The sequence below is a fragment of the Patagioenas fasciata genome, chromosome Z, assembly GCF_037038585.1.
Source record: "Patagioenas fasciata isolate bPatFas1 chromosome Z, bPatFas1.hap1, whole genome shotgun sequence".
NCBI lineage: Eukaryota > Metazoa > Chordata > Aves > Columbiformes > Columbidae > Patagioenas > Patagioenas fasciata.
Genome location: NC_092560.1, coordinates 64,661,537 through 64,685,813, shown reverse-complemented (window position 1 = coordinate 64,685,813; position 24,277 = coordinate 64,661,537). Strand labels below are relative to the sequence as shown.

General features: G+C 34.7%; 1 protein-coding gene across 11 annotated transcripts in view; it reads right to left on the bottom strand.

The window, feature by feature from the left end:
* PRLR (prolactin receptor) overlaps positions 1-24,277 on the bottom strand; it is a 153,048-nt gene that overhangs the window by 111,647 nt on the left and 17,124 nt on the right. For all 11 annotated transcript variants that reach the window (XM_071802265.1, XM_071802269.1, XM_071802266.1 and 8 more), the window contains 2 exons: positions 22,368-22,460; positions 15,768-15,901 (listed from right to left, as the gene is read on the bottom strand). The gene's annotated coding sequence lies outside the window, so the exon portion shown is untranslated. The remainder of the gene's footprint in view (positions 1-15,767; positions 15,902-22,367; positions 22,461-24,277) is intronic.

The window sequence follows — 24,277 nt, the reverse complement described above, 5'->3', positions numbered from 1 at the left end:
TCACATGAGAGAAGACAATGAAAGTCATGGAACTGAAAGAAAATTTGTTTGCCTTTTGACATTAGAAGAGCTGGCGATTTTTAAAGAATCCCAGTCTGACGTATTAGCTGACATAAGGCAGACAACGTGTCATTTAACACGTATTAACTAATTAAGATAAACACCAGTGAGCTTTGGCTTCAATAAGATTACTTAAAAGGTTAAAGTATTTCTCAGTGGAGTCAAAACTTTCAATAAAGCCATCTTGGTTTGGATAAAAAAAAATCTCCCTTAATTCAAACTATAAAAGGTTGCCTGAGACTGATTTATAGTTTTATTAAAGCAACTTCTTATTTCACCTGGAAAACATAGAGATAGAAAAATGCCTTTAAATTTATTAACACAGAGTCTAATCCAGATTGTGCATTAGAAATCTTAACCATTTTAGCTTGTTGGAATAGAAATGTAGAAAGATTACAAATACAAGATCTTGAGATACATTCAAATCAAATGCCAAACAAAAAATAAAAAGGGAAATTTTGATTTTGGGTATTCATTGTACTTTCTTCATTTGTAGTCTATTTTTATATTTTTATTTGGGTGTTCAATTGTTCATAAACTTCTAGTATCTTAATATAGCCAAAATAAGAATAAACATGGACCTAAAATGTACACAACTGTGAAAAGAAAAAGAATAACAAAACCAATAAAAGAGTTGTATATGCACATGGGAATTGGAGAAAGTTAGGTAACAGTTTCTACCTTAGAGAACCATTGCCACTAAGAGACAATTAGTCATAATTTAGTTGTAAACAAAAGCTGATTTTGCCACCCGGCCTCTTCTAGGTTAAGCAGCTGGTAGGTAGTAAACTAGATTGAACCCGAAATGTAACAAGACAATGAGCATTTGCCGAAGTGATTTATGACTTCTTAAATGAGACTGGAGGAGATAAAGAAATAGCATAACAGCTTAAAGAAGTGAAACAACTGCTGAATTAAGTGAAAACATGACAGGCAAGAAACTGGAAAAATGACAGAAAGTGACCAGAAGAGCAAACCTGTGAACACTCAGAACAAAGAAAAGCTGAGTCTTGTTCTGAGTTACATAATTTCCAAGTTCCCCAGACTCCCAGGACATTATAGAGAACAGATGTAAGATCTCATTAACAGGCACTACACATCATGGGTGAGTTTTGCATAGTTATATATACAGCCAGTAAACCTTCTCCATTATGTTCTGGATGAACCAAAGTAAGCTTTTGGATTGAAAGATGGAGACCTTTCAGCTCTCACTGATCTCAAAACCTATATTTAATGGGGCCTATAGAGCAATTCTGTATGGTTAATTTGCTACCTTCTTCAAAAACAACTCGCTTTATCTTGGAAAGAATGACCCAGAAACATCAACTTAGATGAATTCTTACTTTAGCATGTTCTGTATGTAACAGTTTTCATTCACCCTTGAAGAATCATAGAATCATTTCAGTCAGAAGAGACCCTCAGGATCATCAAGTCCAGCCCTAACCTAACTCTAGCACTAAACCATGTCCGTAAGAAACTCAGCTAAATGCTTTTTAAACACCACCAGAGACACTGACTCCACCACTTCCCTGGGCAGCCTGTTCCAATGCCTGACAACCCCTTCCATGAAGAATTTTTTCCTAATATCCAATCTAAACCTCCCCTAGCACAATTTGCGGCCATTTTCTCTTGTCCTATCGCTACTTGGGAGAAAAACCCAACACTCTCCATGCTACAACCTCCTTTCAGGTAGCCGTAGACAGTGATAAGTTCTCCCCTCAGCCTCCTTTTCTCCAGGCTGAACAGCCCCAGTTCCCTCAGCCGCTCCTCATCAGACTTGTGCTCCAGACCCCTCACCAGCTTCACTGTCCTTCTCTGAACAATTTCTAGTACCTCAATGTCTTAAGTAACATGCATGCAGTTTCTGGATAAGAGGTTGGAATCAATGGGAACCAGGTCTAACGCACCAGCATCATTGCAGCCAAAGTTCCTGTTTGAATCACAGTGCAAGACACTAATAAATTCTGAAATTACAGTGCAAAAGACTCCAACAAAATGAATCTTTTTTTTTTTTTCTTTGCAGACCAAAGCCTCAGCTAGTCTAAAAAATTGTTCCTGTGAAAAACACACTACTTTTGCACAATGTCTGTGACCATCAATAGGGCCCAGAGATAGTACCAGAAATAAAAGAAGTTTATGTCTTCTTTAATGCCTCAAGATAATTTTCTATAAATATTTAATTACACATAGCCACTGTTACTTAATCATAGTACGCTCTATTTTGCTAGCACAGTGGGGAAACTGGAATTGGAAATTACAAATGTATAAGCAAATTAGATCCACTACAAAAGCTTGCTCAACCAAAAGCCTACACACAGACCTAGCACCAAATGCAAACCCTGCATTCTCCACTAAATGCAATTAAAAATATTTTTCTGCAATGGAAATAAAAAATTCTAAATTACTGCTAACCTACTGAAGTCATACCAAAGAAGAAATAGACAGACTAGTATAAAAAAGAATACCTGTGCATTTAAGAATTCAATTGGGGAAGGAATTTTCCATGTCAGCTAAGCAGTTTGTGGGAAATAACCCTCTTTTATTTTACCATGGTTGCAGTCGGAAATACTTGTTTCTTTGTTAGCTTTTACAGAGTTTAACTTGCAAACATAAAAAATCCTCCAAAAAAGCAAAAGCGACATGGTTTCAGAAACAAAATGCGCTATAAGTCATCATAATCACAGGAAGAATATTTCCATCAGATTTTTGTAATCTCTTACGGTTTTTGTAATTTTAGTAATCAGAATCTCCTACTTATGAAATCACCTACTTAAGCTGGCATAACTGACAAAAGATTTTCTATCTCTGGTTTTTGGTTGTGTTTGTTTTTTTTTTTTTTTTTCTAAAGGGACTAAATGATTTGGAAATAAATACCCCAAAAATAAAATAATCCACTCAACAAAATACTAATAGCCTGTTTAGATGATTACTAAGCATAATAAAAGGCTTTCTTTTTCTGTTCTAATCTTTGCAATTTTATAATATTTCCATTAGATTTTTTTTTAGGAACACTTCAGGAAGAGATTAAGATGACCCTGTAACTGCAGCAACTTATGACACAGTGAGTTTATCTTAGACATAAAATTCTATATGTAGAATAATATCGCCAGAGAATATGCTTTATTTAATAGGAAAAAATTGTATTTTCCTTGAATTCTTTTTAAACCTACTAGGGATAGTTAGGTTTTGTGTGTAGTTCCACATGTATTAATTAATTTCTCATAAGAGTCTTTAGCCAGTTTATAGTAAAATTTACTAAGAGGTGAACAAAAGCAAATATATGAGATCATTCTTAATTACAGTTAATTTCTCACCATTTTCACAGAACCAAAAACTACTGAATTGTATTCACATCACTGGTAAAGCTCAATATTTACATAAATAATATTTCAGGTATACCTTGCCAGTAACCTTTAATTATAAGAACTTATCAGAAGATCAGTTCATTGAAATTACCTAAAAATGGGGGATGCAAGTATTGTCATTTAAAATGGATATAGAATCTCATAAATCACACATGAAATAAGACCTCATGTGAGATAAGACACAGGTACGCATCCTGATAGCAGAATAAGGAACTGCAAATTACAGCAAAATTAACTTCAGTTATTCTATTTAGTGAAAAACACCTGCATTAAATCAGGAGATGACAGTTCACTTAATGAGTGGAACGAATCAGTAGTTTGACAGTGCTTGCTTCCTCACTTTTCCCCTGTTCCTATTGCTTTTGAGTCAGTTCCTTCCTTTTGACCATCGGTAATGCAGTTCCCCCACCATGTCTCACTGTCATGGACACAGTGTCCATTTGACCTCAAGACTAAAGATTTAATGAGTTAAAAGGCTTCTGGTTTTCCCAAATTAGTTTTCTGACATTTTAGTGAGATGGCTATTCCCATGTGCAAGGTCAGCAACACATATTTATGAGAAGAATTGGGGAAAGAGAAACAAGAGAGGGGATTTCTTGTCCTGCCCTGGAAAGATTTTGGTGTGTATACATCTATTTCTCATAACCATGTCCTATTAGCGTATTTCACAGAGGATATATATTGTTCATTCATTCAAAGCCCATACCAAATTTTTAGGCTCTATTAAAATCTGTGGGCAAAGAGAAATGAAGGCAAAAGATTTTCTGTTCAATAAACATAAAAAAGGCAAATCTGAAGATTTAGAGGAACCTGTAGTTGCAAGAAGTGATCCTAGAAGTACAGGCAACTAGAGCAAAACAGTCCACTCCAGCAAGTAAAATACGCACTGGAAAGGTCACTGTAACTTGCCCATCTTGGACACAGAAGCAATGTTCCCTCGTTAATGTGTCTGACTGAGCTGAACTTCGAATTGACTGTGCACTGCCTAGGAGATAATACTTTCAGAATGACAGATCAGGATTCACCTCACTTAGCCAGATGCTTATATCTGAGCTTGCTGAGCTATATAGGGTCCCTGTATGGTCAATGAAAAGAAACAGGCTCCTAGGGAATGTGACTCATCTTACCTTCTTTTAGGTAAAGAATAAGACAAACTTCTCTGAGAAATGCCTATTTTTTCACTGACTATGAGGAAGCAGGCTGTTCTAAGTATCCACATTTCAAAGAATTGCAATTGCTGTAACGAGTGAGAGGCAGTTGAGAGACAAACAGAAGAAAAAAAAAATCAGAAAAAAAAAATAGAGAATGTACCGAAGCTTCATCATCACGGACAACTGCAGATACCCTTTAGGGGCAAATCTATGGAGACTGAAGACTTCACTCCTGTTTGACTACTATATCCAGCCCTTTTTCATGAGACTCTTCTCCCCAACCAGCATAAAAATAAAGGGAGAATCTTGATCATCTTGATGAACTTAAGATTTGGACCTAAAGTCTGAATAAGATGTGGAGTTACACGTCCTTTTAATAAAATTGTAATGAAAGACTGAGGATGGCTAAAAGAAAAACACATATTGTAAAAGGAAATAAATACAAACTGTAAGGCCAGCATGCCATAAAAATGATTCATGTGAGAGTCTTCAAAGAACACAGAAGACAGAAAGGGAAGTTCAAAAGAAAATTAAAGAAATCACTGCTAGGCAATATTGTCTGATAAAATAATTTAACTACCCTTCTGTTCCCCTCTTACATAACATTTTATTGTTCATTATACTCTTAGGATGAATATTAATATCTCTAAGACAACAAAAATACTGTATCTACAGAACACCTACGCTATATGCCCAATTTGAAAGCAATCTTGTTTTTGCTGCCAATTTTTATGAATAATTTTTGGTAAGTTTCACAGTCTGTTCAATTTTGCTTCTCCAATTAAGTTCACAACCTGATACATGGAATGCACACACCTGGGGATGAAATGGCAACCCTATTCTTTATGATTTAAAGGCTGGGAAACAATGAGGCAGAATACACCTGGGTTTAAAAGGAGCAGCTCAGCAAGCATGGAAGGCAGAACCAGTCGGAAAGTTCATATTTACTAATGTATAAATAAAACAAACCCTGACAGCAGGCACACAGTATACTGGCACATGCCTTCATAATCTGTAAAAACAGTTGTGTTTTTTTTTTCCTTCTAATCATACCGATAAATGTTCTTCTAATCACACTGACAGAAAAAATGATTTTGCATTATTAACTGTTTAAAATGTCATAAATGATACTTTTTATAAACCAAATATTAGTTGAGCTATTAATCCACTTAATATTACTAACATAATCTCACTGATACGTGGAAAGAAATACTCAGAGCTTGCAGTTTAACTTCTCTTGTCAATCAGGTCAAGGCCAGGGATAGATATACTTGTGAAAGGAAACAGAGAGGAGGGCTAGAGGAGAAAGAAACATTAACCATTTTAATTCCCATGAGCGACTAGAACAAAGCTCTTGTTTTTGAGAAATTCTTATAATTGTTTTGCTTTAGACAAGAACACCAATTTCCACTTTCTATTATAACTCTGCATGGAGAAACTTTCCTTACTAAATACAGAGTACAATTCTATGTGAAAGATGGATGAATTGAATGTGCTGGCAGACTGTCTTAACTTTGTTTCCTGAAGTGCTTTAGAACAGAAATGATGGCTTTTTCATTATGTTAATGACATACAGATTTTTTTGAAAAAGTGTAATTACATAAATTCTGGTTTTGACACAAGCAAAGGCTATTGCATTGTAATTGGGCATCTGTTTATAATGAAAATTCATGTAATTTGATTTCTTCTATCTCTGTCAAGATCTATTGTCTTATATTGATGTTTTCTTTTGTTATGAAATAGAACAAAAAACACAATCAAAAAATCATTTTCTGAACACCCTTACCTTTCCACTCAATAAAGAAAACAAAGCAAAATAACTTCCAGAAGGCTGTAATCAAGCTATATGAAAGGAAACTGTCCGCATAAATGTAAAGGGGGAGTTTCATGCATCCAGCACCATTTTTTTTCCCAGATATTTTCAGTCTAAAATAACTAAACAGTGACTGTGTGGTTCATCATTATTTCAGATATAAAGTACTCATAAGGATGCTAAATAAGCATGAAAATCAGAGTACCATTTAATGCAAACAGTCTCACACTCTCAGAAGAAATGGCTGCTACAATATCTAGAAAATCAGAGGAGGATTAAAGTAGGATTTTAATAAATATTTAGCAAAACACATTCCTGCATTTCTCTCTAATATTTTGTGCAGTCCTTTTATCATTTGATACTGGAAATCCTATTCTTTCATTGTCTTTGCAGTTTCTTGAATGTGTAGAACAGCGGCTCAAGATACCAGGCAAAAAAATATAGAAACATGTATGATCTATTGCATAATTAGAGTTCTTAGTGCACCTAAAAAATAATATTAATTTTTCCCTACTATGCATTATGAAAATTGCATCCTTCTCCCAAAAAAACTCACATCAATTCATAAGCATTTCATATTCATATCTATGTGCCTCTCCACTGAAAGTTTAGTATTCTCATCTGTTTCCCATTAATATTCGTATTTGCTTTTCTTTTTAATCTTACAGCAATAAAATATGGTGTAGTTTTGTCTCGGACATACAAATTTAAGATAGCAATATTATACTGTTTTTATTGTACCAGTGGAAGTGAAGGGCAAGTAAAAAAAAAATAAAGAAAATATTTACCTGAATTGTATTGTAGATATGAGAGAATTCGGTTTATTGGTTAGTTAACAATAAGGTCCCATTTAAACAGGGTATGGTAACTAAAAAAATGCTACCAAATGTATGAAAACACACAAGCACAAAAAAAATTAGGAAGTAAAATGGAGGATGCAGAACGACTGGTCTTAAATTAGCTTAATAACATTGTACATATATAAAAATACGGTGGAAGAAAAAGAGTAAGTGGAATGCTTATTGTGTTCAGCAGACAAAACATAGGAAAAAGTATTGTTTGCTCCAACAGAGGAGTAGTGTTCAGAGCTACAATACCTGAAACAGATCAGATAAATAAGTTCAGTGCATTAATAAGGAAAACAGGGTCAATATGGATTTGGATTCCTCATCTAAGCAGGCAAGCACAGGATTATTAAGACTGTTATAATGATGGTGGGACTAGGATGATGACAGTGACTGTGACGTACCGTGGGAGACCAGGAAACCTGAGAGCAAAAAGCAAGCAATAACATAAACCAGGAAAACTCCACAGAAGTGCATTGCTGAGGCAAAAATTTATAATACTACAAAGGATTATTTCAGATAATCCATCCAGGAAATCCACAACAGAAGAAATAACTTTTGAGTTAGTCCTCCACAAAGTACAGGACATGATTCACAATTATGTTAGTAAGGAGCTAATCTGTAACTGTGTCCACCACGTTCTTCATTTCACGGACAAAGCAAGCAAAAAAAAAAAAAATCCACCAATTTAGGGTTCCACTTAAAAAAAACAACCCAGTAAATAATTTTTAAATTATTTGCCTTGTTGAAAGAAATTAAAAAACAAATTTTAGATCTTATCTACTTGTAAGTGTCATGAAGACTTTACAGTGGCACCACAAGAGGGTTCAAAAAAACCCAAAAAAGATGTTTTCCTTACAGGACACATACTGTTTCAAATGTTAGTGACAGTGTAAGACTTGGAGCAGAACAACAAAATGAACGATCACAAATTGCCAAAACTAAATTTTCTCAAAATTAGTTTTCAAGTAACACGCCTTCAGTGTAACTAAATTATTAGTGTAGATGTGCAACATATCTTAATTCCAGTGTTTTCTAAAGCAGGTTGCTAGCGTGCATGCGTGGGTTCCCCTCCTTTTGCCCTGAATATAAGCTAAGCTCTAGTTCTGTTTCCCACTTATTTGCAGTCCGACACTGCAAATGAATTCAATTCACTGTGGGAAAAGCTGCAGAATAGGACAGCCACAGCAGCAAGAGATAAGTCAATATCAAATGCCAACAATGAATTTTATTAAAATAATAATTATTATTGGAGTAACTGAGAAAAATAACAACACAAAAAGGAAAAAAAAACCTACAGAGAATCAATGGCATCCTGAGATTTAGTCATCCCACTCTCACAGATATTGCTTTTGCTCTTGGTACAGGCTGAATTATGATATCAAGGGTCTTTTCCAATTCAAATGACTCTATGATTCTAATACTCTGCCTCTTACTTAACTATTAGAATAAATCTAATAGCATTTCCTTTTTTGCATCAATACCAACATTTGAATTGTATCACCCATCACTACATTTCTGAGACGGAGCTTAGACAGCTTCATGAGTAATTTATACTTGCGAAGTAATCCACAGAATGGAACACAAGGAAGTAAAGAGAGATAAGGAACATAAACAAGAATCAAATAAATGAGAAATAAGATACAGGTAGGAAACACAATGAACTGTCACAAAGAACATCATGTGTACTGTGAGCTTTGGTCACTTAAAATTTCAAAACTGCAAAATGCGCAGTATTCTAGGTCACAAAAATGGAAAAATTCAAAATACAAATATTTTTTAATTGAGAAAAAAAGGGAAAATACGATAAACGTATCTGGACAAAAAATACAGAATTATTCTTTTAAAAAGCCAACAAGAAGTCACTATAATAAATACTAAATTTGCTACAAAAAATTATTTTAGTAAATACAACTGGTTTTCATACCTAAGGAAGCAGAAGATTTTCTGCTAAGTATCTTCCAAAAGCAGACATGCTTTTTGTAAGATTTTTTAAACCCAACGGAACAGTTTGGCTGCACTGACTCAAAATGACTTATGGTGATCTAGTAACAGACTGTCTTCCAATAATACTCCTAGCTTGAAATAAACAATGAAAGTCAATACACTGAAGGGGCAAAACTTAAACACAACTGCAAATCCTATATTCAGTGATCCTGGTATACTCATTCTTCCCTTAATAGCGGAGTTTTAACCATATCCTCTCAAGTCACATGGAGATACTCAAAATCAGGACCAAAAACCCCAAATCTTTCCAAATCCATTTCTTCAGAAAAAATAAAAATCACTCTTACTTTACCTAATGTTCTGTAAAAGTTCGTTTTATATTATTAGACTCCATATGAACTGCAACTTATCACTACAGAATCCAATCACGAATTGTAAGCAAATCAGTATGAACAGTAGATGGTTCATCCTTAAAGAAAAAAAATCATCAAAACCCAATGAAGAGATTTCATGGTGACACAGGAACCCCTGAAGAGTCCTAAGAACATGAATCAGTTTTGAGTACCAGTGGATGAGATGATCATTGTTGGTCCTTTCCAACTGAACTATTCTAGTCTTGTCTACTAAAAAACTACAGATTTTGAAAAACAAGCTTGTTAACATTTCTGCCCATGGATTGTCAGAGATCTGCAGCATGACATGGGATGAATGTCCTACCCAATTCCTTTTGTGAAGGTAGCACACAGAATAAATTTACTGCAGACATGCCAATACGAAGAAAAATTAGATATCATTGAGAGGGAATTTTTAACTGGAATAAAATAATCAGAGACATTAGCACTCCAGTATGGGCAAGCAGGTTTGAACACTATATATCAAAAAAAGGTGTAACAACCTAATCAAATCGATTAGTTTGAACACTACTATAAAAAAAAATTTAACGACGTGATAAAATGCATTTGAATATTTTTAAAAATCCTTACTGTCTGTTTGTGGCATTGCCAAAATGTCAGCGAAGTGATGGGCTATGTAAACAGAACCTTGTTAAGAAAATGTAATGCAGAAGAGTCATGTAGATTTGCCAAATTATATTAAAGGTTTATGTGAAGCTCACGTTGTCAGCAAAAGAGGAACTACATATGTATATACCTGTCATTCCTGAAGACCTAAAACCTGTCCTAACCAGTTAAAGTTACTCTCTTAGCCAAAACTGAAGTCTGATATTTGAACGGATTTTTAGGAAAAGCATACATTTAAGTTGCAGAAGTAAGGGTGTTTTTTTGTTTTGGTTGGTTTTTGGGTTTGGGTTGGTTTTGGTTTGTTTTTGTTTGTTTTTTCTTTTTTTTTTTTTTTTTTCCTGCTGAAGCTTGCACATAACTATGTTTTTAGCAGATTTAAAAGATAAGCAAGTTGAAAATTCCTGGAAAAACTTCAAGGGGAATATTAAACCCTCCTAAACAGTGTGAGACCTATAAAAAAGACCCAGTAGCATAGGATAAAGAATTGAACATTGCTTAAAATGGAAGCTGCAGTCCAGGAAATCCACATTACCAAAAACTCAAGAACATATCAGCCATCTGATTAAAGGTACCACTGGATGACAGAACCAGACAAATGAACAATAGCTTTGATCCAGTACAGCCATTTAGAAGTTCTTGTGTCTGAAAGGACTCAGATCTCTTAAGGAAGTGAAACAGCTTTGTGTTAGCAACCATATGCCTCAGTACAAATCCTAACCAAGAAGCACTGAAATAATCATCTTCTTGTATGTGAGTCTGTTAATACCCTTAAAAAACAGAACTGGTAATCCAGTGATCCTCTCTGTGTTTTTCCCAGCCAATCTGAAGGTCTGTTAACAGGACGAATGTTATTACTTCCAGAAGAATATTATACCTCTCAGTGGAATTATCACTAGTATTTACTCTGTTTTGACTAAGACTGCAGACTGGAAATTGAGACATCATTTGTTATCAAATCAGTTGAAACTGTTTTCTAAATTCTTCTAGTAATAATTTTCTAAATTGGGCTCTATCACTTATAAAACTTTAAACTGAAACACCTCATGCTTTAAATAAAAGTAGTAATGAAAAACATGCATGTTTTGCATTGTTTCATAAATAATCTGGAAAAGTGCACAATACTTGTCAAGAGATCAAAAAACACAACAGGGACTGAAGCTTCTTTGAGGACCTCCTTTCTTAAGGTGAATTCTTAATGCTGAAATGATGAGGTTGGAAGTTGTGCGTTGCTGGCAAGTATTACAGAGCAAGTTATTAAGCCAAACTACCTTGATTCTGAAATGAAACACCTTCCTTGTTATACAGACAGAAGACAGCTGTGAGAGCCACTCTTCCTCCAGTGCAGAGATACAGCTTCACAGTTCTGTACCTCTGCAGCAGCCTTCTTGCTCCCTGAAAATATACACAGGCACAGGAGAAGGCACTCAGCTGCTACTCACTACTTGAAAGCCATTTGCTACCTCCTGAAGATGCAGTGAGCCATAGGGGAGCACTCTCAGGCACAGCCTGGATTGTACATTACTTGTTGGATCACAATAAACCTCAGTAAAATTACCTTAAATCTGATTAACTACTGCTGCTGCAAAACAATTTGAGTTTAGGGAGCATATGGATTCAAATATAATGATAACAGTCTTACAATTGAAGTTTTGGGTCGGTTCTCCATCTAACTTTAAACTGTGTTGTAAATTGAAAATCAGTATGTAAACCATACATACTAATGCATAAAACACACAGTGAACTGATTTTTTAAAGTATCTATAGATCTTAAAGCCTACTGCTGGACATCTATTTGTTTGAGAAAAAAGACACATAATATAAATACCAAAGGAGCAAACAACAAAACATGCAGCAAAGGATGCAGAGGAATACAAAAATATTGATGTAAACATTTTGCATAACTTTCTATATAACAAATATCAGTTAGTTTCAGGAAAACAGGGCAATCAGGTTGCAAAAGCATGAGATACTTTAGCTAGTTGTTAGAGTAGCACCTTCAATTTCTGTTAGGACTACCTATTACTGCAGTGATACAAATATACATATTACAACTGTCTTTAGTTGTCTCGTTCACAGATAGCTACTGTGGCTGACAGTCTGACTTAAAAATGATGGGTGACAGTATATTGCTCTGTGTGTGTATGTATATATATATATATTTCTTTTTTAACCGCACATATCTGTTAATATACCCACAAAAAATATCTGGATTTTGTAACTTTAACAAGTGTGTTCAAGTTTGAATGTTTCACTCATCAAAACCTGTTCAGAAAGTGATTTATGGCTACTAAGTTACCCTCATGAGAAACTTAAGTGTGTAAATCAGATGTTCAAAAGTAAATTAGGGAGAAAAAAAAGAGCATCCAACCTACAGATTTCTATATATGTGTGGTGCACCAAATTGAAAAATTACAATAGAGTGAAAAAATAATACAATATAATTTATTCCAATAAACACATAATCTCATAACAACAATGCAATTAATGTACCATAATTTAAGGTGATATAATTCACATGCAAAGTATTTGAGAAGAACATAAGACTAAATACATTTGACTTGGCGCTTTACACTTTCATTTGTTTACATTTAAACTACAGTTCTTTGTTCAGCCTTTTGACAACAGTAACCTAAATACTTCAGGTCTTCCCCAGTCTAACTTTTTTTCTGGGGTTTCGTTGTCAATGTTAAACATATACCAAATATGAACCTTTTGATTTGGAAAAACTGTTCTTCCAGCTTACGGCACTGTGAATAGTAACATAAGATGAAAGATGAAGAAAAATTAGACGTAAGTGGAGTGCTGTAGGTCTAGTTCTGGATTCCCTCAAACTGGTACTACATAATTAATCTGATTTCACAGGAATATGACTACTCTTGAATTCATGTCTGAATTTGATAAAATACATTAAAACTCTTTGGTACAAAACATTTAGAATAGATGTTACACCAGTGATTTAAAATGGAATGAGAAAATCATATTTACCAGCATTTCACCTGTCTTCTAAGAGATTTGCTGCTCAAGTTGGAACACCGGGACACACAGGTTTGTGACATGCACAGGTGGTCTGCTGTAAATCCACAGCATCTGAAATGCCTTAGACTTGGTATGCACGTACAGATCAGTTGCACAGCACATGCACAGGAGGGATGACATATCCTGGATGCATCTAACTCGCTCTATGAGCAGGTAGAGTATGATCTGCCTATTTGTCCACAAATAACCCAACTGAAGAGACTGCTGCTGCTCTGCCTGTTGTTCAGGCTTGCAGATTATCCCAGAAATTGGTAGGGTAGTAGATAACTTGCAGTAATTTACTGGCATGCTGTTAAAACAGTTGTTTGGGTTAAAAACAAAAAAAAGTTGGGTTCTACCTGTTGCTCGCTAAAGTAGTGATAGCTGGCCAAGGTCATTCATATTAGTGAGGTCTAGATTAAATATTAAATTTAATTCAAACCAAACTCCTTATAGACTCCAAACTATTTAATAAAACCACAGATTTTAGTTATTCAAAGGCAAAGAAAAATGACCATAAAGCTATAGATAGAAGATAGGCCAATAGAGAATAAAGACAGATGTATTTGTATAAAATCAGGAAAAAAGGCAAGCAGGGAGAAAAGGTTCAACACACTGACAATAAATTAGGAAAAGTATCCAGCTCTGTACTTGAACTTCAAAATAACTATTAGACACACAAGGAATAAACAGAAGCATGAGAAGATGAAATGATATGTGAGACTAAAGGGACTAAATATGACAGTAGTATAAAACCACCTGAAAAGTGAAAGTAAAAATGGACAAGGAAAGAAAGAATGGGAATGGGAAACTTGTAGGGAGGCACAACACGGTTCCTAATCCTACTGTGTTGAATATGAATAGCCTGTTTCTCTAAGCATCTTTGGGTCACAGTGGACTTTTCTCCAGGGACTAAAGTCACGGGTTTTTAAGCTAACTGCTGCATGTATTCTAACAACTTTGATTATGCTCTTAAATACTTAAGTATCAAATATTTAAAGCACCGCATATACTGTCTTCTATAAGATTTCTGTTGCACATTTTACATGCTTAAGATGACTGACATCATATTTAGCTCACAGAAGTGGCTGCATCTTCCCCGTCCTCTTTGCTTCATTTCTTCCCCTGATGTTATGATAGAAAATATTCTCAGGAAACTGGCAAGTCTCAGAAATGAAGCAATGAGATCAGGTCAGTTTCAGATTTCCTGAAATGGCCTTAAAAATGCTGCAAAAATTTCTGAAGTCTCTTTAACAGGAAAAATCTTATACACAGAATTTTTCAGTAACTTAGATGAAATGGTAAAAACAGTAATTCTGAAGAAAAAAAAATCAGGTATTTTAAATAATCAGATATAAAAAATAAAGAAATGCAGAAGCACCCTAAAAAGGAGTGGGATGCCAGCAAAGAATGATCAAAATCTGACAAAGTCCATTTGCTTTGGCAAGTTTAGATTAACTTCTGCAGAGAAAAAACAACAAAAAAACCCGAAAACAAACAAAAAACCACCAAACATAAAAAAAACCCAAAACAAAACAAAAAAACAAACCACACAACAACAAAACCCAAAACCACAACCACCACAAAAGCACCAAGAAAGAAAATAAATCACAAGATAACGTTAGAAACAAAATCATTATGATAATCAGATGTGTCTCATTTTACAGTTTGCTCCAGTTCCTCTCTTCTCTGCACAAGACACGGGACAGTATCACTATTGGAAAAGGTTCATCTGGCATTATCTGCAGATAAACTAACACTGACTTTTTTTTTTTTTTTTTTAATGAGCATTTTACACCACAAGAGATACTGAAACAAGAAAAATACAATGGTTAATACATGCAGATTAAAATGTAGGGCTAATTAAGAAAGACATTTAGTCACCTTTGATGTTATGTGACAATTTAAAAAAAAACAAGGCACAATAAACTCCAGAGATTCTGCCAAAGCACATCAAATTTACTTGCTCATTCTTTATTACTTATGAAGCTTCAACTAAAGTGTAACATTTTATTTTGCTTCAGAAACAAAAAGGAAAAATATTTTAAAGTTTAAACAGAAAACAATCAACTCCTGACAGTAATGTAAACACCTTTTTCAACTTCTTTCCTCACCCAGCAAAAATCAATTAGGTGTTTTGCTCTTGCAGTTATTTATCTCAGTTCCATTTGGATTTTTATTCTTTTAGACACAAAAAAAACAGGATGAAATAACATGTGTATGGTATGTTGCAGTGTGAGTTTACTTCAGTGACACACACATTAATTCTTTTTACCAAACAAGAAAACTGTGCTTGAAACTATTGACAACTATTCTGCATCTCAGGGTTCTATAAACTTTGTTTCTTACCACTGGGAAAGTAACATATTTTATATAGTGGCATACTTGTGTGTGAATTTTAGCCAGATTACAAAGCTACAACAAAGATCAAAAAGACTTCCAGAGTTCATTATAGTTCAATTACCTCTTCCTCATTTCATAGCTTACAGAAAAATGTCACATTACTTTCTTTTCTATTATTTGATTTTATTTTATATAAACATTTTACTTACACAAACGGAGCCTTTTAATCCATCTAACTGGGAAATGCATTCACTTGTTAGAGTAATCCAGGTCTGACATTTACATCAGGTATATTGCATGTATGTTTTTGCCTGTGCATATCTCCGTCACTCCCGAGGGACACCTGCACAGTGAAGAACAGACAGATCTTGTTGATCCTTGATAAGGTCACAGAGGCTTAGCTATAGTATAGCCTTGCTTAATCCTCATTGGTTTTGCCTATTGAGCACAAGGCTGTTTCCTTGACAACACAGCTGCAGTTGCCACAGCATCCAGAGCCACATGTGATGTCCAGGTTTAGGGTATGGCCCAGATGAAAATCTATTATTCAGCGCAGTTTTCTACAAGTCATTGTAGGCTAAAAATAAAATCTGATACATTCTATTTCTTCTGTTAATATTAAGCCCTTTTCTATTACTTACTTACAAACACATTTCCTATACGGCATAGGCACTTATAAAACTCCGATGATATGACAATTCTTGTCTTGGTGAGCATGCAGCCTAAGGGTACTTTTTATTCAAGGTGATACACAAGTAACAATCAACATCAGTTTGTGATGTAAGAAGACAAATGGAATTAGGAAACATACAAAAAATGCAGTAATAATATGGAAAGTTGAAATATGATGAATGACATCACAAACAGGGAGACTTTCTTTTTTTTTTTTTTACACTTTTTGAAATGTTTGTTCAAAAAGTGCCTGGCATTCATTATACTCAGTGAACTAGTTTTGAAGTTGAGAATCATATTTTTAAGCCTCACCTCACATCTTAACCAATGTAGTCAACTGCCTATCCTCTTGATGCTAATCAGAGATTGGGCATATAACAGTATTGCTATAATGATTTTTTATTAAAATCATTTATCGTCTTTCTCTGCTGAAATAGCTAATGCATTAGCAAAAGTGACCCAGAGAAGTTCCTTTCTGTTGTTTTATTATCACTGAATTAGAGAGAGGTTATCCAATTTATAAATGCTCACAGTGTATTTATGGGTTACATGACACAGTAAGCTTGCCTAACTTGTGCTTCAAAATATTCCTGGAGCTCTTACCCATGACTGTAATTCATCCAGATTTAAGTACTTCCTGTAAATTTCACAGAGGTGTTGAAACTGCTAAATGTATATGTACATAACTGCTGAAAACCATCTTGATCATCCCATGGAAAGTGGATGCTGGGTAGTACACAAACATTTTAAAGTAGTATTATTAGGTCCTCAAGTTAAAGCTGAAGGTAGGCAAAGTCAGGAGAGCAGTTAAGGCATGGAATTTGGCATTCTCACAGCCATGGTTCTCTAGCCCAGTGCTCTGGGGACCCCAAGCCCATTTTTGGTATTGAAGACTAAGGCAAAGAAAGCATTAAATGTGGCAGCTTTGTCTATGTTCCTGTTCATGAGGGGACCATGCTCTTATCAGTGTAAACAGCAGGACCAAATAACTTCTACTGAATTTAGAGCTAATATGAAAACTAGCCTCTTTCAAGCATAGGAAACAATAACAATAGTTGCCTACAGTGTTTAGTTGCAACCAGAAATCCCCAAAAGAATTGGTCTGATAGAACTGCAAACTGAGAAAAAACCAAAAATTTAAACTTAGAAACACATTATTTGTGCAAGCCAGAAATCCTCCATTATTTCATAAGTCTATGTGCAAATCAGTGCCCTAAGTCATGCTTGATCAGTTGAATCATCTCCAGCAAAGCAAGTTAAGAATTCCAAATTAGCCTGGAATGCGACGATTTCACAGGAATATATATATATATATTTATTTTTCTGAGGAGGAGGAGGATTACTGCTACTGTAAATTAATAGGCCTTTTATATTTGTCCTAAAAATATTTCAGAACATGTATGAAGTGAGGGTCAGCAAAAAGTAGCTGAGACTGTGACAGCTCATCTATAAAGCTATTTGTACTACCTGAAAATCTACAGTTGGGAATAATATATGAAACATATAAAATTAAGAACTACATGGAAAGGTGGAAAGATAATGGTTAATGCCCGATGAGTACACAGTCATACAGCACTAACTGATAAGCACAAGATGTTGCAGGCTGTAGTTTATAATGTTCCATCAGTTTCAGTTGACTTGATACATTTTGGATCCTCTCTGGGTATGTGAGTTGCTCCAAATGGTTAGATTTACATATTTGGATTAAAATTCAAGTTTTGCAAAATCAAGAGCAAAACTACTATGAAAGACTAGAAATTGATACAGACAGGTGAGGAAGAAGGAAACAATGAATACAGTGATCAGTATTACAGGCTGTAATCTCAGCAAAACCTTGATCAGATCATAATGAACTTTGTGCAGCCAGCAGAGCAAAAGTGATAGTAAGAAGCCATGTGATATAAGGAGATTACTGACTGTTCACACAAATTCATATCAAGTGGGAAAGTATATGAGAGAAAGCAAAAACTTACCATTTAAAAATTTAACAACTGGGCAATAAGGGGTGGCATAGAAAGCGAGGGAGCATTGAGAGTCCAAAAAGAAAGCTTTAGGAACAAGTTTAAAGGTCCGCATAGAAATGAGACAGTGGTAAACTACACTCTGATATTAGATAAATACACACGGAATAAGACTACATTTTTCAAACTTCAGAAAAATAATTTAACGATAATTAAGATAAATTGTGAAACAAGGAAACAAATCTATCAGTTCTTTAGCTGAATAAGGAAGGTTCTACTTTAGAAATACACTTCAGCAAGCATAGGCAAAATTAAATTATACAGTGAGTCCTGCCAGATAGTTGCTTGTACTGTATCAAAGGTATGCAGTACTACAATGCATAGAATAGATCCTCTGTAGAACTACTTTATTGGTTTAAATTTGTTCAAACAATGCTGACAGGGTAACTTTCTAGTGGCAGATTTTTTGTCTGACCACATTTCAACTAATTTAATATAAAACCAAAAGGTATAAAAACCTTTTCTTGTGTGCACTGGCTCATTTGAGAGAAATGCACTGTGTGCTCACATGTGTTTTAACCCAATTTGCACTGGGTAAATTCAGGACTAATGACTGTGGAAAAATAATGGGCTGAAGATGGCATCCAGGCTCCAGTATGATGTGACAGATGCATTTCCAGGATCAGGGCAAGAAAACAGGAGAGGCAGATAAGTCTGGAGAAACAGGAAGAGTTTTGTTTTGTCCCTTGTTGAACTGAAACTTCACACTAGATGTTCACAGAGACATGTCTCAGTGATTTTAGTTCAGATGGAGCAAGACTGAAGTAAAGAAGCAGATAATAGCTTGACGTCATGGTTACTGGATTTGAGATGCCCAAGCCTGAATAAGGCATTGCTATGTACCTTGTTGCAAAAACACCGAGAAGGATTTAATCAATTGAGAACATAGCAGTTTGTTTCTTAGCAACACAGGTCACCAAGAATACATCACTTCACTAATGAAATTGTTTTCTTACTGAATATAGTTAAATTTTTCCATTTTTCCTTTCAAATATCTCAAGTATACAAGCTGACACGACAGAAAGGATCAGGTTAGTACAACTACAAACACAGCCTCCTATGACAGTGACCTCCTGTCTTCAAGAACTGTAGAGCTGAAAATGCAAAGAAAGTTATTGTGGGATTTGGGAGATTTTAAGGTGTGTTTTGTTTGGCTTTTTAAACACCCAATACAAAATAGAAAGTGTTCTCCATCTGTCTGCCCATATTTGTCAATTTAGCCCTGGGAAGTCAGAGAAACTACGAATTTTATCACTTTCAGAAGTAAATGTAGAATGTATAATCGGACTTATTTTCCTATGGATGACATATCAAATAACTAATAAAATAAAAACCTGAGACCATTGCAGGAATGAGGTAAGAGAGACAGTATCAATTTTCTAAGATAGTAATATAGGACAGTGACACGCGAGATATGGTAGGCCTGGTTAAATAACCACAGTTAAAGTAAAAGCATTTTGGTGAATACCGTCTGTGCGTTAGTATCCTCATGTTTCATAAGTTAGAAAAAGTCTAAACCCCCAAATTTTCCGTAAACTTGTGAAAACTTATTTTTAATAAAATATTGCCTATGCAAAAGTATTGATAATTATCTACTCATTTCAGTTCTGAAAAAGCTATTTAAAGTATTGCTAAGAAGACTATTCTGTCTGTAAAGACTATGAGCATCTTGCATTATCAATGCTGTGAAATCACTTAAAAAAATATTTTACACATTTAAAAGTAATGTTAATACACAATCGAATCATTAATTAGCCATTCCAAGCCTTAATGACACAGAAGCATTAGTCTCATCTAGGAGTGAGACTTTTATATGAAATACAACTACATTTAGAAAGACATCTAACATTACTAGACAAAGAATAGCTATAGGAAAGCCCCAGAGTTAATAATTAGAAATTCTGAAACAGATGACAACTGCAAACATGGTTTCATTTGCATAATGTATTTTACATCCATAATAGGCAAAAAAATCTATACTTAGGAAAGAAAATTAATTTTAATAACTACCTTTAAAAATCAGCTGAAAATCACAGCAAATAATAACTACAAATACTTTAAAAAAGAATAATTACTAATGTGCTGAATAAAAATTTTAAATTATTTAAAAAGAGTGACTAGTGAATAGCAAAGGCTTCAAATTCACTCGTTTTGGAGGCTGGCACATATCGGGCAAGATAAAAGCAAAAGCAAAGTTGAGTGGATATAAGGCTTTCTGCAACAGAAGTAGGAATAAAAAGGAGAAAAAGACAGTAATTAACGGAAAAGAACACAAGCATACTCAGGGTTAGTTTATGTTTAACACAGTTCTTACATGGTAGTTCATGTTTACGCCCACTCCAGAAGAACCCTGAATCCCTAAGTTCTTACAATAATATTAACTTAAGAATGAAGATATAAGTTTTGTTAAAATACATTTATACTATGTTTAATGTATGTAAAACAATGCTAAAAATCAATTTACAAATAACATAAGATGCTGATCACAACTGCTATTTTATTACAGTGAATGGCTTTCCTAGCGTCTTGGTGCAGCTGAGACTGAGTTAATTTTATTCCTAATAGCTGGTATAGTGCTGTGTCTTGGATTTATTATGAGAAGAACGTTGATAACACACTGATATTTTAGTTGTTGCTGAGCAGCGCTTACACAGAATTAAGGCCATTTCTGCTCCTCACACCACCCCACCAGTGCGTAGGTTGGCGCTGCACAAGAAGTTAGGAGGGGACAGTTGATCCCAACTGACCAAAGGCATATCGCATACCACATGACATCACACTCAGTATATAAGCTGGGAAAGAAGAAGGAAGGGGAGAACATTTGGAGTGATGGCCTTTGTCTTCCCAACTAATCATAATGTGTGATGTAGCCCGCCTTTCCTGGAGATGGTTGAACACCTGCCTGTTGATGGGAAGTAGTGAATGAATTCCTTGTTTTGCTTTGGCCATGTGTGTGGCTTTTGCTTTACCTGTTAAACTGTTTTTACCTCAATCCATGAGTTTTCTCACTTTCACTCTTCTGATTCTCTGCCCCATCCCATCGGAGTCAGTGAGAAGGCACTGAGTGAGTAGCTGCATAATGCTTATTTGCCAGCTACAGTTAAACCATGACAGGTGGTAAAACGTATCTTGCCAGCTAACTGAAGGACGCAAGAGCTCTGAACACCTGTTTAAATACGAGCTACTCAGGATTCCCAATCCATCCCCCTCTTCTAGTCTTTAAACAATGTATTTATGCCCTCTTTAAGGCAGAATGTGCTATACCACCCTAGCTCGCCAAGAAATTCCTCTGAAAATTCTATTTATTTCCCTAAGCTGTTATGAATGTACATTAATCAGATTGTAAAATAGATCAATTGAAAGATGTTGATATTCTACTTGCAAGGCAGACTCTTTTCTAAACACTGCATTAATATGGACACTGGACTGAAACTTGTCAGACTTTTCCAATTCACACAGAGAATTAAGTGTTTCTTTTCTCCTAAGAACTCTCTATTTGATATTTCCCTATATTCTCCATGTTTTATATCTCAGAACTTGTTTCATGAGATTACTTGTTTTGTTAAATCCACTAGTGAATAGAATGCTTCCCAGATACTGGGACTTAAACACTGAAATCATAATTCAACAGCTCCAAAAAATGAATGATGTAAGCCACAATCGAGCACATAACAAGATGATAAAACAGCAGCCAATAACATTTACTTGTTAAACAGATATATATATATATATATATATATATAAATAATGCTCAAAACTTTGTAAAACCATTAAGTAACAATAAGCAGTCTCACATACATCAGGCTTAGTCAGTTGAAATTATTTGTGAAAGCATTACAAATATAATTAAGAGTTTTAGTTTGAAAGTAATCACAGAATACCAGGTTGGAAGGGACCAGAAGGATCATCTGGTCCAAGCTTAATGCAGTAAGGTTTCATTTTATAATTTTTTCAAAACAGCTTTTCTGTACTAAACTAACTTCAATTTTAAAACAAAATATTCACCACATGGGCAGGGAATGTAACCAAAACTAAGTATTCCTAAAAATCCAGAAAATAGCAAATTTTCATCATCTACAAAGGAAAATTCAGAAATAAAATGGTTAAACAACTTACATCATGTTGCATAGTCAGGAGCTTGAGCAGGAGAAGGACTTGTTTCACACTTCTTGTTTCAAAAACTCTATAGATTCTTTCAGTTTCCAGTACCTGAAAGGAGAGACTATGTACAGGTTAAAAAGGGAGCAGCAGGACAGGCACTAAAATCAGACGGAAGATTTTCCATTTCCTAAAAAGTAACGTAGCTTTCAGCATTACAGAACGTATTCTTTAATATGATGGTGACAGGCTTTTTTGTAATACTTAATGATGTCTTGTCAAGTGTGTTCGGTTAATTACCAGAAGTCTAATAGCAAACTGAAACAACTCAAATTGCCAGCATCTGTCATAGAAGTTTTCAATCACTGCAGCTCCGATTTCAATTTTTGTATCATAATTATCCCTCATTACAGCAGCAATGTTAAGACATGAAAGTAATTTCCACTGATCTTAATTGCTTTACAGCAGTAATTCATGTTTAACTACCTGTCTCAATATTCCTTGTTTATACTTTTCCTACATGACAATATTTTTTTGATTGCATAGTTATAAAGCATTGCATAATTTATCCCTTTTCATTAACAGAATGAAGTCTTAAGATGTGACCAGCACACCGCACAAGGAAACACAGACATCTAGTGACATCTTTTGATCTCATCTTTCTCCTGGTAAAGTAGTCCTCTAAAAACAGCGCTAGCAGAGTCTCAAACTCTTCGATAGTATATGCCATTTAAAATTTGTAAAATTTCAGCACCCCTCCAGATACAAATGGAGAAATAAAATATAAACAAAGTCTTACATAGTCTCTAAAGTGTAACAGACCAAGTGTTCTTCTCTGGTTGATGGAATTAATCATTTCAAAAACATTACTAATATTATAATTCAACTGATTTAAAACAAAATATTTATACAATGAACACATTTCAACACAGTGCAACAAGTATATTACAATTTCCTATTGACAAATGAGAAAGTTTCAACAGTACTTAACATCTTTTATCTTTTTTTCTTTTTCATAGTTAACACAACAGAATTCCATGCCAGGAAATTTATCCTTATAGCAATTTCAGTGCTCCTAACTCAAAAAGGTTATTTTGAGATTATGAGTTAAGCAACATCCAATGTCTGGATAGCCCAGGAATATAGTGTTATATGAATCAACCAACTCTCTTTACAAGGTAGTAGTATTATTACCTGAATATAGTCAAAGAACTGTATATTAGAACTGAAGAATTAGTCATAGTCATATAGAACCGAATATTAGTCAGAGCAAATTTGAGGACAAAGTCTGTCAAAATGATCAATACTGAGAAGAAGGAAAAGAGGAAAGGAGGAAAGGAGGAAAGGAGGAAAGGAGGAAAGGAGGAAAGGAGGAAAGGAGGAAAGGAGGAAAGGAGGAAAGGAGGAAAGGAGGAAAGGAGGAAAGGAGGAAAGGAGGAAAGGAGGAAAGGAGGAAAGGAGGAAAGGAGGAAAGGAGGAAAGGAGGAAATGTGGGTTTTCTTTTTTTAATTCTTGAAATGTTAAGCAAAAATAACTAGTAGCTTGATAATTATTTGACAATGACTGAAAATGTGTTTGCTGGTCAGAAGCTTTCACATTAGTTGCAATGATAAATAAAATATATCACCAAGAATGGAAACTACTTTAAAATAACTCTTTTAGATTATATTCTGCTCATTTTCCAGAATTCTTAGACTGGTAAACCAGTTTATTAACTGCACACCACTTTATACAGTCTAGCTTTTCAACATGCAGTGACAGCTGATACAACTCAGTGGTTGTTCACTTCCATCTACTATAGAACCAACCAACAACTGTTCCTCTAGTTTTTTGTATATTTCTGTCTTTCTGTGTATTATTGCCTGCTAGATTCTGTGCTACTTCCCTTTCAGTTTTTCAGAAATGTCAAAGTTTTCATTAACAGATTA